Raw genomic sequence first — 5,720 nt, 5'->3', positions numbered from 1 at the left:
CTCTTTACTTGGTTTTCGACCATCATTTCTATAAAATCCATTCATCAAGCATATAATTGCTGGAGGGCACAGCCATGCAGCGCAGAGCATCTTTGGTTTTGATGCACTCCTCAGTGTCATTTGCTTTCCAGTGAAAACTGTCTCGGTTCAACAACCCATCAGTACACCGTACAAACTATAATGGCGTACCCACCATCCGGAAACCAGCAAAATTTTGACTCTCTGACCAAGCCAAGAAGAGCCGGCAAAGAGACATAAATGGCGATACCTCCATCTACGGAAGAAGCCCACTCTTTCAGTTGGAGTACATCCGATCACATGTATTTTTGCATTCCCATCTTTGATCACAGCAGCCCGGACGATTCTGGTCGTCCAATTAATGTCCAACCAAGAGAAGCACTCTGGACCACACGATTGGCGAGGTCCACCGGGACGTAAGGTCACCGAGGGGGATGCTATCACGTGCCTCTATACGGTTTACGAGCAAGGACGGGCCAGCGTGGCACGAAGCTAATGGTGGACAGACCAAAGGAGACGACAGGTCACGTGTGATGTGACCGACGTCAGTGCTGTGATGCTGCTACGTGCCTGAATAGAACTGGTAGCGGTGGCTTTAAGCAAGATGACAAAATATAATTCGATCCATCCATTTCATTCGTATTTGATCTGTGATAAATAATTTTAAATTTAAATTAAATAAATTTAAATTATAAATAAATTAATTTATTTTATTTATTTAATAAATAAATTAAATTTAAATTTTAAATATCTGAACTATTTAACTCGTTTAACTTATTTAATATTCAGGTCGAATTGAATCAGATAATCTATTTATCTATTTCTGATCCATTTAATCCTATCTGTTTAACTTGTTTAATCCATTTAAGATTGTTTAATCTGTTTAAAATCTATTTAATCTATTTCTGACTCATTTAGTTTAATTCTATTTAATCTGTTTAATTCATTTAATCTGTTTAATCTATTTAATCTAATTTGATCTATTTAATAAATAGATTAAATTGATCGAATCAGATTACCTATTTAATAAATCGATCGGATTCAAATTTGAATTTTTGATCTGTTTAACAAACATGTCAGATTTGGATTGACGATTTTCTGATCCGATTCATTTATAATCTGATCCGATCCGATCCGATTGCCACTCCTAGCTTTGAGTGCTTTTGGATTGGTATCATACCATCAGTTGCCGTAATTGAAATTTTTGAAAATAATTAAGATTTATTATATAGACAAAAAATATTATATACTCATAATTTGCTTCTAACTAAGTAGAGAATTTGATTTTTCTATTTCATGATTAGTGACAAAATTTGCTTTCTTATCGTAATAAAAATAGGAAGAGCCTTCCTCTTGCGAGCTTCCTTTCATGTGAAAATATTTTTAGACGAGCATCATGTAACAAGTTTTCGCTTGTTCATATGTCTTTTGTCTATTCTGTCAATGGTAAAAAACTGAGTTAAAAAACTTTTCGTATTCTCTTTTTTATAACTAGATTTTCTGCAGATGACTAACCATCTCACCGTAGATACAACACACTGTTGCATGAGTTTCTTTTGCACCTGCACTAGGGTATATGTGGAATATCATTGGAGCATGTTTTGATTTATGGTTAGAATCAAAATAGATTAGAATAAAAAATAAAAAAAAAATTAAAATGATTATATCCCTCCAAACATATTTGCTTGTGATCGGAATCGAAATCAAAATCATAATGAGATTTATATGCTAAGAGAGAATGAGAATTAAATTTTTGGAGATTAGAATATTCTCATCCCCTTTGCAATTAAAAAGAAAATGTGACTCCTCCCAATCAATCAATTATACTGATAGTCCCTCATTCTCATTTCAGAGTTAAACTACTCCCCCAACCAAACATATTTTTAAATTATTTCTAATTTTATTTTTAATTGGTGAATTATTATTTGATTTTTTTTCTTGAAATACAGTTTTTTTTCATTTCTTTCTCTTAATTAGTATAATGGCAATCTAAAATTATCTTGAATTTTCTTAAAGTAGACGGTAGGACGTTGCATTTGCTGTTGCATCCTTCTAGTCCCAGCTTCCATGCAAGAAAAAGAATCACATGAGAGACTTTTTACTACCTTTTGTTTAGTCATGGCCAATCCTGTGAAATGCAACGTAGATGCAAACCCTGTTGACACCCTGATCATGGGTTAGTGGCTCATTATTTGTTGGCCATGGTTTTATAGTGGATAAGCAAATTGATAAAAATAATAAAATAGTCAAAATTTCTAACAATACTACTACTATTAATAATAAAAAGATATTTAAATTAATACATTCCACCAAACATATCTTATAACTAATCTTTGTTTTTTACTTATTTCCAATGGAACTCAAAATTCATCAAATTCTTCAATAGAGTTCATATGGAGTGATGTCGTAAGGCTTCAAAGGATAGATAGCGGGATCGGTCTTGGATCGGACAGAAGTGCTTCTAAAGTGATATGACCCTACAATATGGATTAATATGTTCAAGATATAAATTATATATTTCTAAATATGAAATAGATGATGTATATTTTAACTTAATTAGCTAATAAGTATATGTTGAATAATTATAGTAAATATCACAATCATCATATATTATTAAGCTGCAAGATATAAGAGTTGAAATGGTACCAACGGCCAAGAGAGTTGAGAAAAGGAGATTGAACCCTACTTTAAAATGTAAATAGAAGACAATGTAACTAATGCAAAATAATATTTTCTAGCCCTTTTAAAGTGGTTGATTTGGTTAGTTGGGAAATCATGTCCAATGGTTGGACTGGTTAAGAGCTTTGTGATTGACTTGATTCATGTATAACTTTTAGTCATGGGTTAGAAGAATTAACCAAACAATTTTTTAATTTTTTGATGTGAAGAATTAGCCCTTATCTAGGTTTTTAAAACATTGATAACAGTCCCATACAATATTTCTGGAGGAGCAACAACGAGCTTTGTGTTAATAATTATATGTTGTTTTTGTGCAAGATTTTTTTACTATTAGAAGATGTTTGGTTTACAACCGAAATCAGAATGAAAATGAGAATCGGAATGGTTTAGAATCAGAATCGGAATGATCAAATCCCTCGAAGTGTTTGGTTCGTGATCGAAATCGAAATCAGAATTGGGATGAAAATTTGAATCCATAGAGGAGAGTAGGGATTCAGTTCTATATAGATTGAGCCATTCTCATTCCACTTCGGAATCGAAATCGGAATCAAAATGGAACTCCTCCCAATCAAATAGTTGGAATGGGAGTCATCCATTCTAATTTCAATTCCAAACCCTCACTCCCTCTAACTAAACATCTCTTTAAATTGTTTCTCTATCACTAGGTTATTAGTGGAAATGATTTAAAGATATTTTATTATGTGCTAAAACTAGTGACTTTTGACTTAGGTGATTATATAATGTTGAAAAATTGTTAAGTTTACTTAGAAGTAAGGGACTCAGATCTTGGACTTAGAGGCAAAAATTTTGCCCTTTCCCTAATTTCAGCTGGGCTACTCCTAGTCTTTGTTTTAAAAAGAAAACTTTTCAATTTTGTCCGTTTAAGGAAAAGTCGGAGATCAATATGAATTAAATTACTCCACAAGGATGTTTTAGTCTTTACAAAGGAACTAGTTATATATATCCATATATTTCTATAAAATTAGAGATGGCAAAATCGATCCGAACCGATGGATATGCACCCTATCCAAACCCAGTCAAATCCGAAAAATAGAGTTTGAACGGGTTTGGGTTCAGATTTAGATAAAATCCGAAAACTGTAGTACGGATATGGGTAGGATATGGATAGTACTGTTTTCTACCTAAACTTGAATCTGAATCCGATCCAACCTACGGATATGGGTAATACCCGAACCCATACCCAAATATATATGTTTATAATTCTGTTTTGGTAATTCTGTTTTGGTTGATAATATGCATAAAATTATTTTGATTATTTATATCTTCTATGTTGAATTATAATTCTATTTCTATGTTTGATTTCTATAAATCTGGACTTATAATATATGTTCTATGTTGAATTGGTAGTTTTGTTTTGATTGATAATAAACATAAAATTATTTTGATTGTTTATTTTTTGGATATGAGATAGACATGGTGTTATATTTGGCTCCAAATCATATTTCCATATCCTTCTCCCGTGACAGTTAGGAATACTACATCGGCTCAAACTCTATTTTTGAGAAGGTTTTCTTCCTTTATAAGGAGGCCACTGGCATCTTTTCTTGGTGAACAGAGGTAAGAGCGGGCAGAGACATTTCTAGGGCTTCTTGTGCGGGATTTTTCCTTGCTTTCTCGTGTGCGCAGGCTCTGTTCTCAGGTCGACCTCTCACTTGTGAGTCGACTTCTCACCTGTGCCTCTTGTGCGCGGGTTCTGTTATCTGGCCTATGTCATCTCTTGTGCGCGGGTCCTATTCTCTTGCCTGTGTCATCTCTTGTGCGCGGGTTCTGTTCTCTGGCCGATCTCTCTTGTTTGTGCTTCGGTGCTGGCCTGTTCTCTGGCCGATCTCTCGGCTGTGCCTCGTGTGCGGGTTACTTTCTGGCTTCTTTCTGTTGGCCTTCGGTTGGTGATCTACCTGTTTTCTTCTTCTCGGTTTCACAGATACTTTGTGCTGCTACAGCTGGTAAGGAGGTATCATCTTGATTTTTTGCCGAGGGTTGAGGAAGGTATCTTCATCAGGTATTGTTTATTATCTTGATCTATTGCCGAGGCTGAGATTGGTTGATCCGATTGGATCTTGGTTGCCTTCTATTCGATATATTATTGCCTTCTTGTGGGATTCGAAAAAAGATATTTTATACCTCATATTGTACCTATTTTTCGGAACGGATTTATAGTGGAATTGCTCCTCCTCCCCGTGGATGTAGGCCTTTTGTGCCGAACCACGTAAATCTTGGTTCTTTGTCTTTATTTATTTATGCCTGCAATGTGTTTGGTGAATTGTCTCAAAGAAATTAGATATTAGATCACAAGCCCAGATCGATCCAATCCGGTGCGCGTTGCTCCAACAATTGGTATCAGAGCTCTTGGATGGCTGGTGACAAGAAACCAAGTTTCTCAATGGCTAATGATCCGGTATCTGTCTCTCACTCCACCACCGTTAGGCATGAAGTGGCCGTCTTTGATGGCACGGAAGATTTTTCACTATGGAAGGTAAGGATAAAATATCTGTTAGTTAAAGAAGGTGTTGCAAAAGCCCTTAAGGGTATAGATTCAATTCTAGGAGATAATGAAGCTGTTAAAGAAGAGATTAACGAGAGAGCCCTAGGAACCTTGTTTTCAGGTTTAAGTGATAAAGTCCTTCGTAATGTTGTGGAACTAGACACAGCCAAAAGTGTATGGAAAAAATTAGACAGTTTATACATGGCAAAATCCCTGACCAATAGATTATATTTGAGAGAAAAATTACACACATTTCGTATGACAGAAGGAACTTCACTTAAAGATCACTTGGATGAGTATAATAAGCTCCTGCTTGATCTAGTAAATGTTGGTATCGATGTAGATGAAGAAGATAAGGCTTTGATTCTAATTTACTCTTTGCCCAAGTCCTTTGAGCATATTACCACTACCATGCTTTATGGAAGAGAAATAATAAGTCTTGAAGAAGTAGAAGCTACTTTGTTATCCAATGAACTTAGATTAAAAGTACAGCTTCAGCATCAGGCTCAGACTTCAGCTC

The sequence above is a fragment of the Elaeis guineensis genome, chromosome 1 (assembly GCF_000442705.2).
Source record: "Elaeis guineensis isolate ETL-2024a chromosome 1, EG11, whole genome shotgun sequence".
Classification (NCBI taxonomy): Eukaryota; Viridiplantae; Streptophyta; class Magnoliopsida; order Arecales; family Arecaceae; genus Elaeis; species Elaeis guineensis.
Note: the sequence above shows the minus strand (reverse complement) of the source record.